The 14,450-nt window shown below is 40.4% G+C and overlaps 1 protein-coding gene across 3 annotated transcripts in view; it reads left to right on the top strand.

Moving 5' to 3' along the window:
• Positions 1 to 14,450, top strand: part of NEK10 (NIMA related kinase 10) — a 179,817-nt gene that overhangs the window by 21,119 nt on the left and 144,248 nt on the right. The window lies entirely within an intron of this gene.

Genomic DNA, 14,450 nt, shown 5'->3' with positions numbered 1-14,450 from the left:
ATTCTGCCTATGTTTTCTTCTAGGAGTTTTATGGTTTTTGGTCTTACATTTATATTTTTAAACCATTTTGAGTTTATTTCCATATATGGTAGGAAAAAATGTGATAATTTCACTGTTTTGCATGTTCGGTTTTCCTAGCACCACATACTGAAGAGATTGTCTTTTCTCCATTGTATATTCTTGCCTCCTTTGTCATAGATTAATTGACCATAATTGTGTGAGGTTTTTTCTGGACTTTCTATTCTCTTCCTTTGATCTATGTGTCAGTTTTAAGGCTAGTACCATACTCTTTGGATTACTTGAAGCTTTGTAGTATAGTCTGAAGTCAGGGAGTGTGATACCTCCAGCTTTGTTCTTTTTTTCTTAAGATTGATTTGCTTTGTAGGGTTTTTTTTTTTTTTTTTGTGGAACAAATTTTAGGATTATTTGTTCTAGTTATGTGAAAAATATCAGAGGTATTTTGAGAGGGATCTCATTAAGTCTGTAGATTGGGTAAATATGGACATTTTAGCAATACCAATTCTTCCATTCTATGAACACAGAATATCTTTTCATTTGTTTGTGTCATCTCCAGTTTTTTTTCATCAGTATCTTATAGTTTTCAGAGTATAGGTCTTTCACGTCCTTAGTTAAGTTTATTTCTAGATATTTTATTCTTTTCGGTGCAACAGTAATTGGGATTGTTTTCTTGCTTTCTCTTTCTGATAGTTCATTGTTACTATATGGAAAAGTAATAAACGTTTGTATATTAATCCTTTATCTTGCAAATTTACTGCATTAATTTATTAGTTCTAATAGTTTTGGGGTGGAGACTTTAGGTTTTTATATATTTAGTATCATGATATCTGCAAATAGTGAGTTTTACTTCTCTTACAATTTAGATGCCTTTTGTTTCTTTTTCTTACCTAATTGCTGTGTCTAGGACTTCTATTACTGTGTTAAATAGAAGTGAGGAGAGTAGGCATCCTTGTCTTGTTCCTGATTTTAGAGGGAACACTTTCATATTTTCACCATTGAGTATGATGTTTGGTGTGGGTTTGCCATATGCAGCCTTGATTATGTTGATATATGTTCCCTATACCAAATTTGTTGAGAGTTTTTTTTTTTATTATGAATGAATGTTGAATTTTGTTAGATGCTTTTTTTGAGTCTCTTGAGAAGATCATGTAGTTTTTAGCCTTCCTTTTTTTAATGGGGGGTATATCACTTTGATTGATTTGAGGATATTGTATCATCCATGTGACCCTGGAATAAATCCAGCTTAATCATGGTGTATGACCCTTTTATATATTGGTGAATCAGTTTGCTAATATTTTCTTGAGAATTTTTTCATCTATATTCATCAGAGATGTTGGCCTGTAATTTTTTTTTTTTTTTTAGTGCCTTTAGTTTTGGTGTTGGAATAGTGGTGGCCTTGTAAAATGAATTTGGGAGTGTTCCCTCCTCTTCAATATTTGGGAGTGGATTGAGGCATTAGCTCTTCCTCATATGTTTGGTTGAGTTCCTCTATGAACCTGTCTAGTCCTGGACTTTTGTCAGTTGAGAGTTTTTTTATAATTCAGTTTCACTACTAGCTCAGATTGTTCAGATTGTCTCTTTCTTCCTAATTCAGCCTTGGAAGATTGTATGTTTCTGGAAGTCTATCCGTTTCTTTTAGGTTTTCCAGTTTGTTTGGCATATAACTGTTTGAAGTATTCTTTAAGGATATTTTTTGATCTCTGATATTGGTTGTTATTTCTTCTCTTTCACTTCTAATTTTGTTTATTTGGAAACTATTTTTCTTGATGAGCCTGGCTAAAGGCTTATCAATTTTGTTTATCTTTTCAAACAAACAAAACAAACAAACAAGCAAACAAACCAGCCCTTGGTTTCATTGATCTTTTCTATTTTTTTCTCTATTTTATTTACTTCCTTACTAATTATTATTGCTTTCTTCCTTCTGCTGACTTTGCCTTTGTTTATTCTTCTTTTTCTGATTCCTCTAGATGGCTGGTTAGTTGTTTGAGTTTTTCTTGTTTCTTGAGGTAGGTCTGTATTATTTAAACTACCTTTTCTGCATCCTATAAGGTTTTGGAAAATTGTGCTTTATTTTCTTTTGTTTTGAGGTATTTTTCTGATTTCTTCTTTGATATTTTTCAGTAGCCCACTGCTTTGTTGTTTAGTCTCCAGTGCTTGTTTTTTAATTTTTCTTCCTATAATTGGTTTCTAGTTTCATGCTGTTGTGCTTGGAAAAAATGCTTTGATATAATTTCTATCATAAATTTCTTGAGACTTGTTTGGTGGCATAGCATGTGGCCTGTCTTGTAGACTCTTCCATGTACAATTGACAATAATGTATATTCTGCTCTTTGGGGATGGAATATCCTGTAGATATCTGTTAAGTTCAGCTGATCTGACGTAACATTAAGACCACTGTATCCTTATTGATTTTCTGTCTGGATGATCTGTCCATAAGCGGAGTGTTAAAGTCCCCCACTCTTTTTGTATTTTTGGTAACTTCTCCTTTTATGTTGTTAGTATTTGCTTTATATAATTAGTAGGAGTATTTATTTTAACAAACTTTTGTCTGCTTCTTGTATTGATCCCTTAATCATTATATAATACTCTTCTTTGTCTTTTGTTATAGACTTTGTTTTAAAGTCTACTTTGTCTGATTTGAGTATTGCTATCCCAGCTCTGTTGTTGTTTCCAACCCCTCACTTTCAGTCTGTTGGTGTCTTTAGCTCTGGAGTGCATCTCTTGTACATAGAATATAGACGAGTCTTGTTTTTTTTTTTTTTTTTTTATCCTGTCAGCTATTATAAGTCTTGTTTGGGGCACTTAGTCCTTTGACTTTTAAGGTGATTGTTGATATATATTTATTGCCATTTTGTTGATGGTTTTCCAGTTGTTTTGCTAGTTCTTCTCTGATCTTCTTTTTGTTTCTTTCCTTATGGTTTGATGACTTTCTTCAGTATACCTTTTCTCTCTTATTTTTGTGTATCTATTGTAGATTTTTGATTTGTGGTTACAATGAGGTTTATATATACGTTGACTTATAACTATAGCTACTTGTTTCAAACTTATAATTATTGAGGTTCAGACACAGTCTGCAAAATCTACATTTTTTTACTCCCCTTCCCCATATTATGTCTTTTGGATGTCATATTTCACATCATCATGTTTACTTTTAACTGCTGTAGTTATAGTTGATTTTACATTTTTTTCATCTTAATACTAACTTATTTAAGTGGTTCATCCACAGTCTATACTTTATATTTGCCTTTACTAGTGGAATTTTTCTTTCCTATAAATTATTACTTCTTTTTTTTTTTTTTGGTCTTTTTGCTATTTCCTGGGCCGCTCCTGTGGCATATGGAGATTCCCAGGCTAGGGGTCCAATCAGAGCTGCAGCCACCGGCCCACGCCAGAGCCACAGCAACGTGGGATCCGAGCCGCGTCTGCAACCTACACCACAGCTCACGGCAATGCCGGATCGTTAACCCACTGAGCAAGGGCAGGGATCGAACCCGCAACCTCATGGTTCCTAGTCGGATTCGTTAACCACTGTGCCACGACGGGAACTCCATTACTTCTTGTTGTAGCCTTTTCTTTTCCACTTAAAGATTTTTTAATTCTTGTAGAGTCATTTTAGTATTTGAACTCTTTTAGTTTTTGATTGACTCAGAAGCTTCTTATCTCCTTTAGTTATGGATGATAACTTTTCTGGGTAGAGTATCCTAGGTTTTAGATTTTTCCCTTTTCAGCTCTTTAAGTATATCATGCAACTCCCTCCTGGCCTGCAAATTTTCTGCAGAAAAATCAGCTGATAGCCTTATGAGGGATCTGTTGTATGTGACTGCATTTTTCTCTTGCTACCTTTAGAATTCTCTCTTTCTCTTGAACTTTGCCATTTTAATTATGATAGATAGGTCTTGGTGTGGGTCTCTTTGGGTTCATCTTATTTAGGACCCTCTGTGCTTTCTGTACCTGGATATCTGTTTCCTTCTTTGAGTTCAGAAAGTTTTCAGCCATATTTTCATCAAATATATTTTTGACATTTTTTTCTTTTTTCCCGAGGCTCAGAATATGATTTTGGTTGTAGTTTCCATTCTTTCTCACTGTATATCTTAAGATGAAACCAGAATGCCAAATATTTCCACTTCTTTTCTTGGGGGGGGGCCATGCGCATGGCCGGAAGAAATTCCCAAGCCAGGGACCAAACACAGGCCACAGCAACGACCTGAACCACAGCAGTGACGAGGCCAGGTCCTTAACCTGCTGAGCCACCAGGGAACTACAAATATTTATAATTTTTGCTTTTTCTCAGATTTGTCTTATAAAATCTTATCTATTTCCAAGACAAAGATCCAATGACACCTCTTCTACAACAAAGGCTTTCCTTTATCTTACATTCCAGAAAGGATCCCTTGCTTCCCAAAGTACCTTCTGGGACCCATTTAATGTGAATGTTACTGTGATTGATGTTGCCCTAGAGGTCCCTCATATGGTTGTCATTTTTTAAATTTGTTTTTCTTTTTGTTCTTCTGATTTCCATTATTCTATCTTCCAGATCACTTATGTTCTTATATATTGCCTAGTCTGCTCTTTATTCCTTGTATTGTATTTTTCATTTCAATTATTATATTCTTCAGCTTTTATTTTATTTTTTATTTTTTTGTAAGTAATTTTTATTTTTTCCATTATAGTTTTTTAAATTTTTTTTTATTTTTTGCTTTTTAGAGCTGTACATGTGGCATATGGAAGTTCCCAGGCTAGGGTCAAATCAGAGCTGCAGCCACCAGCCTCTGCCACAGCCACAGCAATGGCAGGATCTGAGCCACATCTGCAACCTACACCACAGTTCACAGCAATACCGGATCCTTAACCCACTGAGCGAGGCCAGTGATCAAAACCACATCCTCATGGATACTAGTCGGGTTCGCTACTGCTGAGTGACAATGGGAACTCCTCTTTGGCTCTTTTATATCCTCAATTCCTTGTTGAAATTCTGACTGTATTCATCTATTCTTTTCCCAAGTTCAGTTAGCATTCTCATTAGTAATGTTTTGAACTCTTTATCTGGTAAATTATTTATCTCTCTTTCATTAGTTCTTTGTGTGGCAGTTTTTTTTCCTTGTTCTTTTGTTTGGAACAAATTCCTCTGTCTCCTCAGTTTGTTTAACTTTCCTTGTCTCTATGAAACTACATGAAAACAGTTACCTAATCCGGTCTTGAAGGTGTGTCCTTGTATGGGAGCCTCCAGGTTGTGTGTACCCAGTGGCTTTGGTGGGAGAACTGGAGCTAAAGTGAACATGGGTCACATCTTTTCTCAGTGTGGGCTGGCTTCTCCCACAATCTTAGTGGAAGGTGGGGCTGGAGATTGAGGGGCTAGAGCCAGAGCCAGGTGCAAGCTGGGGCTTTCCCTATACTCAGTGGCTGTTACTGCTCTTTTGGGGCCTGGGTTGGGCCCAAGTTGCTGGAGCAGAAGCCCTGAGGGTCAGGTCTCAGCTGGTTCTGTTCACTCTAAGTGTATGCTTTCCCCTTCCCAGCAGCAGCACCTTCCCCAGAGCAGAGCTTCACTAGAGCAAGTGAGGCCTGTGTGGGTACCTTGCACAGGGAGGGTGTGTGCTGGGATGGTCCTGACAGCAGTGGTCCTCCACTCCTGATCCACTGCCTCCAGAAATGCCAGTAAAGGCTGCTCTAAGTTTGGTCCAGGCTGGCTCCATCCCCATCTTATTCCCACAAGTGTGCACCCTCCTCAACCACCGCAGCCTTCACTCTGAGGGGCGGTAGTGCTGTGTTGCAAGCAGAGAGGTGGGAGCAGGTACTCGATGATGTGTGCTGGGGTGGTCATGGAGAACCAGCCAGATCTCCAGGCAGTTTCAGTCTGCTTCCCCTGGAGTAAGTGAGCACATTAATTCCATCTATGGGCAGAGTCTGTTTCTTACAGCCCTCTTAGTTTTCAAGTCAGCTTAGGTGACTTATCTTCCTGGTGTCAGACCCTAGAGCTGGGGTGCCCAATCTATGGTCTAAACCCCTTATTCCCCAGGGAAGATCTCTGAGCCAGTGATGTCCCTCCCCTCTCCTTGTCCCTTCCAAGGGCACAGGTCCACCTGATCGCTTTTCTTTTCCTACCTCACTCTGTGTGGACCTTTCTTTACAGCTTTGGTTGTAGAAGAGTCTTTCTGCCTGTCTCCAGGTTGCTTTCAGTGAGAATTTCTCCACATATAGATATATTTTTGATCCATTCTTAGAGGGAGACAAGCTCTGCATCCTCCTACTCTGCTGTCTTGATTTTTCCCTACAGCTTTGTGGTCTCTTTGTTTGTAGCAGAGAATGATTGGCTAAGGATTTGTTGGCATATAAAGGACAAAATAAGTAGTTCCTATGAGGAAACACATACTGTGTGTCTTTTGCTTCACCTGCACCCCCTGTTTCGGAACCACACCCCCAGTGCCCTCAGATTAGGAAACTGAGGTACAGAGAAGTTAAAGGACTTTCCTAAAATCATACAGCTAACTAATGGTAGAAGACAAATCTAACTCCAAAACTCCATCTTTGCAGTGTGTGCCTCTAGCCACTTAGATACCTTTTAAATGACTTGGGAAATTGAATTACAGTTCAAAAAATAGGTGGATGAGCAATGATGTGAGGAAAACATGGCCTTAAAATATTTTTCCTCCTCTCCCGTCTTCTCTGTTATTAAGGCTCCACCCCCACCCCCACCCCCAGGAACTCTTTTGCTCTCACCTATTTCAGCATCACTAACTAACTCTTTGTCTTTACATGGCCTACATGGTCCTCCTGGCCCAATGCTCTCTGATCATCAGGAATGGGTGCTGCACATCAAGCCCACTCTTTCTTAGCAAGGGCAGCAAGGGGACTCAGCACATACTTTAGGTTGTAGTTGCCATTCTTTTTCACTGTACATCCTAAGGTGAAACCAGAATGTCAAATATGTCTTAATTTTTTTTTTTTTTTGGCTGCACCAACAGCTTACAGAGGTGAGCTGAGCAATTCAAGCCACTGCAGTGACCACACTGGATCCTTAACCTGCTGAGCCACCAGGCAACTCTAGATATTTCTACTTTTCACTGTTTCTCAAATTTATTCTTCTCCCATGTTTCCTTGTCATAAAATCTTACCTATTTCCAAGACCAAGGTCCAGTGACAGCACCTCTACAAAAACGGTGCTCTCCTTTGTCTCCCATTCCTGAAGGGATCCCTCACTTCCCAAAGTACCTACTTTCAACCTTCTAGCATTATTTTCTTCCTTGCTCTGGAAACACTTGACTACCTGTCTTATTTCTTGGCAAGATTATATATTTCCAAGTGCTAGCAACTTTTGATTTTTGTGTCCTCTATTTGGTGAGTTCTTGGACAGTTTTTGCAAATTCAATTATAGCTTAAATATTAGGTTGCCTCAGAGTTCCCTTGGGGCTCAGCAGGTTAAGGATCTGGCATTGTCACTGCTGTGGTGTGGCTTTGATCCCTGGCCTGGGAACTTCCACGTGCCATGAGTGGCGCCACCGCCCCCCCCCCCAAAAAAAAACCTCAGTTAAAAAAAACTAGTTTACCTCATGAGTACCTACAACCCCTCGGCCACAGTAAAAGAGATGCCACTGGTGGTTTTTGGCTCTGCTTGTCCAGCTTTGAAGCCCACACCTGCTGGATCTGTTGTGTCTCCTTTCAACACCACTCCCTTGTTAACACCTGGCAGGCTTAATTACAGTGAACTGAAGCATCATCCCCCCTTTAACCCATTTTAGAATTTGCAGTCTGTTGTCTGACAAGTTCACATGGCACATCTTTTTGTAAAATATTTCACACATTCAAAAATGCATGTTTTCAGTGCTTGAATTATTCAGAAAGTAGAGAGTTCTAAGAAGAAAATAACTGCTTATTATATAGAGGTCCTGAAGGTCACAAAATTCATTCTTAATTCTGTTTATAAAACTTTCATGCATTTGTATCTTTAAAATAATACATGTTATTCTGAATACCGTATTCTCTTTTCTGTCAAATAATGCAGAGAAATTTGTAGGAGAAGAGAGATTTTGGAGAGAATAAATCAAGAATATATTTATGTCTTGATTGCTCCAGCAAGAATGTAAGGAGGCTTATAAAGATATGTAAAGCATTCAGATTGTCATAAGAGAAAAACAAAGTTTGGGAACAAAGTTGAATCAGAGCCCAGAGGAAATGCCTATTGAAATATGCAATTTGAAGAGTGGTTACGGAACCCGACTAGATCCATGAGAACTTCGGTTCAATCCCTGTCCTTGCTCAGTGGGTTAAAGATCTGGTGTTGCTGTGAGCTGTAGTGTAGGTCACAGATGCAGCTCAGATCCCACGTTACTGTGGCTGAGGTGTAGGCTGGCAGCTACATCTTGGATTGGACCCCTAGCCTGGGAACCTCCATATGCAGTGGGTGCAGCCCTAAAAAGCAAAAAGCCAAAAAAAAAAAAAAAAAACAAGTTGAGGATTTCCCTTGTGGTGGTGTGGGTTATGAATCTGTGGGTTGCTGCTGTGGTACAGGTTCAGTCCCTGGCCTGGGAACTTCCACATGCCAGGGCCATGGCCAACCCCCACCCCAAACAAAATATGCAAGTTGACCACATTTTAGGCTCTGAGGTTTTGAGTAGTCCCTTTCTGTTCTAACAAGACCTGGCCTGTCTTTTGTATGTGGTTGCCGAGGGGTGTGCTTTGTGGGTTTAGGCAGAGAATCGCAAAGCACGGGGTGTCCTTTATCTGAATCTCTAATGAGCCAAGCTCCCTCATTGTTTCCTGGTTCCTGTGTTCTACTTTGGCGCTCCTCCTGTTTGCTCTGTGTCTCTGTGTACCTTGCTTGACCACCAGGATCTGCTGTGTGGGTCCTTTTTGTCCTGATAGAAGTGGGGACAGGGACACATTGAGGCCGAGGACCCTTCTATAAACAGCAGGGTAAGAATCATCATAATCCAGTAAAACCATATACTTCACAAAAAAAGAATTGCCCCCGGGGGGTTGAAGCAAAATGAAATGATAAAGCTGGTTGCAAGTTTCACCAGAGTTTTACACAAATCTTTAAGTAATTTGCTTTGAGCTAGAATTCAGTTTTTTTCTACATTTAAAGCCACAAGGAGCTGAGAAATTGGTTTGCAGTCTGAAACAAAAGGTGAAAGAAAGAATGAAAGATAATTCATGGCAGGCTCATTAATTGCCTTGAAATCAAAGAAGTTTTTTGTTTGTTTTTTGTTTTTGTTCACTGTGCCTTTGGCATGTGGAAGTTCTGGTGCTGGGGATTAAACCCATGCCACAGCAGTGACGACATCAGATTCTTAGCCTTCTGAACCAGCAGGGAACTCCTTAAAGTTTTGATAGAAGCTGTGGGAAGAAAAAGTATAAGGCACCATTCTTATGTCTGAGAGACCAGGCATAGGACAGGAGATCATGGCCCATGACAGTGGAAGCATGAATCCTGAGTGAACAGTGAGGCCAGTGAGAAAGTGGACTTTAGAGAGGATGAGAAGACTCCTTTTAGCTCCAGTAACAGGGAAGGAGATGTTCTTGGGAAATGGGCAGATTGTCCCTCAGTGGAACTGGTGGGAAAGACATTCTGGGTAAAGTGAGTAAAATAACCAGGGGAGGCTTGGTATGTGGAGCCCTGAAAAGTGGTCACCAGTCACAGCCTGCAGCACATGCTCAGGCAGGAGTGGTCACACCCTGCATGTGGCTTCTGGGACAGGTGACCAGTTTAATGCAGCTAGCACTTGAGGAGCTGTCTTTTAGTCTCCCTAAGTTTTTTGTTTGTTTGTTTGTATCACGAGGACTTAAGAGTGGCTTCATGATCGAATATTTTTAGCACATCATCCCAAGCCCTGGTGGTTTACAACAACAGTGGCCTCTGATGGTTTCTCTCCCTTTGTGTGGGTCAAGCATTCAGAGTAGCTCACCCGGATGGTCCCAGCTCAGGTCCCTGCTGGCGCTGTCATCAGGGGTCAGCCAGGCTGTGGTCCTCTTAGCATCACCTGGGCCTGGAGGGTCCACTTACTACCAGGGTGGATGGAGTGACATGTGACACGCTGACATGGTGGTTCTCTTGGGGTGGGTGGAGCTCTTGGCAAGGGTTGTTTGACCTTCCAGCATGGAGGTTGGGGGTTCCCCCAGAACCAGGCACCCTATATGTTTAAAGAAATAATTTTGTCCTTTCAAACATTGTGAAAGGAGCTGGGGCTGGGCTGAAAGCCAGGGAAAGCACTGGGAGACAGGCTTCACCTCAGCATGAAGGAAACCTTGGTCCAGAGTCAGACTCTGCACCATAAACAGGTGGACCCAGAACAGTGCTTCTTGTCATGGGTAACACATCAGCAGATATTGGACTATTAAGAGTGTTGGAGATGGAGGAGATTGCCTGGGTTTGAATCCCAGCTCTGTCCTTGTGAGCTATGGGACCTAAGTCATTTAGCTCTCTGTGCTGCAGTTTCCTCATCTATAATGTGGAATTTACCTCACAGGGTTCTAAGGAGGATTAACTAGATTTTTATTTGTTTGTTTGTTTTTGGCTTTTTAGGGCTGTGCCCGCAGCATATGGAAGTTCCCAGGATAGAGGTTGAATTGGAGCTGTAGCTGCTGGCCTACACCACAGCCAGAGCAATGCATCTGTGACCTATACCACAGCTCATGGCAATGCTGCATCCTTAACCCACTGAGCGAGGCCAGGGATCTAACCTGTGTCCTCATGGATACTAGTCAGATTCATTTCCGCTGAGCCAAGATGGGAAAGCTGAAGTCTAGTTGATTTACAATGTGTTAATTTCTGCTGTACAGCAAAGTGACTCAGTTGTACAGAATATACATTCTCTTCTTTTTTATATTCTTTTCCATAATGGATTATCATAGGACATTGAATGTAGGTCTTTGTATTGTACCATAGGACCTTGTTGTTTAAAGGATTAAATAGATTTAAACGTGCAAAACACTTAGAACACTGGCTGACACATGGTAAGTACCATAGAGGTAATCTGTGATGATGGTGATGGTGATTGAGGGTTGAATTGAGGAATATATATATATATTTTGGCTACACTCACAGCATGTGGAAGTTCCCAGAGCAGAGATCGAATCTGCACAACAGCTATAACCAGAGCCGCAGCAGCAACATCAGATCCTAAACCCTCTGAGCCACCAGGGAACTCCATGAGGAAGTTATACAATCTGAGAGTCTAGGAGTCTATCATTTGTAGAAAGGGACACACTTTTAAATTACCTCTATGGATTTGTGTTACTCTACATTTATTTTTTTTTTTTATTTTTATGGCTGCACCTGTGGCATATGGAAGTTCCCAGGCTAGGGGTTGAATCAAAGCTGCAGCTGTGGCCTATGCCACAGCCACAGCAATGTGGGATCCAAGCTGCATCTGCAACCTACACCACAGCTCACAGCAATGCTGGATCCCTAACCCACCGAGCAAGGCTAGGGATCGAACCCACATCCTTATGGACACTATGTTGGGTGTTAACCTGCTGAGCCCCAATGGGAACTCCATTATGCTACACTTATGATGCTACCAATTCAGATTTGGAGTTGTCCAAAATAACCTTTCAGATGTAGTGTATAGTAACAGAGCTGGTGACTGAATATGACAGAAGTCTGGCAACGGTGCTCTCCTAGCCTTACCACTCTGGATACCTGGGCTGTGGCTATTCTAGGTGGTGAGATTTCACTGGACCTCCTTCTATGCTAGACAATAAAGGATATGCAGAGAACATAAGGAATTGGGAACAATTTGTGCAGTGCTGGGAATTCAAGCCTTCAAGCTATCATTTAGGTTTTCACACCTCATCATATAGTTTGGAAGGACAGAATTCATTTATTCATCTGTGCAATGGTGATAATTTTGAGTATTAAAAGAGTGTAAAGCACTGAGAACTATACCTAGCCCACTGCAGGTGCTTAATAAAATCTAAGTCACTTACTTTTCATAATAACTCTGAATTACATACTATTATTATTGTTTCTGTTGTAATGATGTGGAAACTGAAACCTACGGAGAGTGAGCATCTTTTAAGATCATGCAGCTAGAGTAGATTTGAACCCAGGGTATCTGGCCTAGAGTTTCTTCTCTTAGCCACTGGGTCTTACTGACTCAAGTGCCCAGGGCCTTTTGTCTTGTGGACTGGTCCACTGAACTGAGAAATGTAGAAATGTAGTTATAGAGGATGTAAGGTTTATTATCATAATTTGAAAATTCAGCTATGTGTAGTACATGAGAAAGAAGTGTTTGGGTTTTTTTTTTTTGCAAGCTGTTAACCCATGTCCATATTATATTGTGTCTTTCTGTAAACTGACTGCCATGTGGGAAGAATGACATGCTCTCTTTGGATGAGGAAACCACATCTTTTTTTTAAAGTATAGTTGATTTATAATCTTCTGTCAATTTCTGCTGTACAGCAAAGTGACCCAGTCATACATATATATACGTTCTTTTTTTCATACTATCTTCCATCATGTTCTAACCCAAGAGATTGGACACAGTTCCCTATGCTGTACAGTAGGACCTTATTGCTTCTCTGTTCTAAAGATAATAGCTCACATCTACCAACCCCAAACTCCCAGTCCATCCCACTCCTTCCCTTCCCCTCTTCCCCTTGGCAACCGCAAGTCTCTTCTCCAGGTCTATGACTCTATTTCTGTTTGGTAGATAGGATCATTTGTGCCATATTTGAGATTCCACATATAAGTGATATCGTATGGTATTTGTCTATCTCTGTCTGACTGACTTAGTATGAGAATCTCTAGTTGTATCAATGTTACTGCAAAAGGCATTATTTTGTCCTTTTTTTTTTTTTCGTTTTTTAGGGCCGCATTTGCAGCATATGGAAGGTCCCAGGCTAGGGGTTGAATTCAAGCTGCAGCTGCTGGCCCACACCACACCCACAGCAACACTGGATCCAAGCTGTGTCTATGACTTATACCACAGCTCACGGCAATGCTGAATCCTTAACCCACTGAGCTAGGCCAGGGATTGAATCTGCAACGTCATGGATCCTAGTTGGGTTCATTACTGCTGAGCCATGATGAGAAATCCTTGTCCTTTTTAATGGCTGAGTAATATTCCATTGTGTATGTGTATCACAGCTTCTTAATCCATTCATCTGTCAATGCACATTTAGGCTAAGGAGATCACGTCTTTATGCAGATTTCTAGCAAATGCTTAGAGGGAGTAGGACAGCATGTACAGTGTCTTGTAGCTTTATCTTATAATCCTAAGATGTGGAACAGAATGACTTTACTGAAATGAATAGCATGCTTTTGTTTGTTATATTCTGCTTTTCTCACCTTGTCTGTAATACTTGAGCTAATTCTAAGACATTCCTCATTTGTACTTTGGAAAGAATAGGGTATTGGTTTGCACTTTGTCCAGCTGGACTGCAGTGCAAGAAACAATTCTTGGGTTTTCCTAATTGCAGGTGAATGATGATAAGTGAAATGACTTGAATACTGATAATGTCACAATTTATCAAATAAATAATTACCAGTTGCATATTGTAAATGGGGGGGGTACTTAAGTTCTTTCAGGGAATTTAAGCATACTTCTACTTTTCTTATGGTGACTTCTACATGTTCACAACTTTTACTAACATGGTTGAGGAATCGGGATGGTCAGGCTGGTTAAAAGTGTTAGAGTCTTCTTTACCTTTATATCCATAACCCCTGGCAAGCAGTGTGCACAATGGGTGAAGACGAGAAATGAAGAAAGATGATGCCTTCTCAGTTTGGGGCTCCACTCTGAGTTTCCAGCTGGATCTGTCAGCTCTCTTTTCTGATTGCACCTTTGAATCTCTCCAAGAAGCTTCAAGGGATGGGTTAGGAGGTTGAGGTTAGCAGATGAAAACTGTAACACATGGAGGGCATAAACAACAAGATCCTACTGTATAGCACAGGGATTTATATTCAGTGTCCTGTGATCAACCATAATGGGAAGGGTGTATTTCTATATACAACTGAATCACTTTGCTGTACAGCAGAAATTATCATGACATTGTAAATCAACTAGACTTCAATTTTAAAAAATTTATAGTAAGTAATCCAAAAAAAAAAAAAAAGAAGCAGCAGCAGCAGCAGCTTCAAAAGCTCCTAGTATGCAGGCATCACCCAGCTCTGTTAGAGGTGCTACGGATCCAGCACTGAACAGAAATAGTTAAGCTCCTACCCAAGTTGAGCAGATGTTATAAACAAGGGAGACTAAAAATATATAAGTAACTGTAAGATATAACAGGTGGTGTCAGAATCTATGAAAAAAAACAGCATAGGTAGAGCAAATATTTTTTCTATTTTGGCTGCCCCATGGCATATGGATATTCTCAGGCCAGGGATGAGATCCAAGCTGCAGCTATGATCTACATTGCACCTGTAGCAATGCCAGATCCTTTAACCCACCGTGTCTGCATGGGATCTAACCTGTGTCCTGGCACTGCAGAGACAC

This window comes from Phacochoerus africanus, chromosome 1 (genome assembly GCF_016906955.1).
Source record: "Phacochoerus africanus isolate WHEZ1 chromosome 1, ROS_Pafr_v1, whole genome shotgun sequence".
In the NCBI taxonomy this organism is placed as follows: Eukaryota; Metazoa; Chordata; class Mammalia; order Artiodactyla; family Suidae; genus Phacochoerus; species Phacochoerus africanus.
This window is presented reverse-complemented; position numbering and strand designations above follow the sequence as displayed.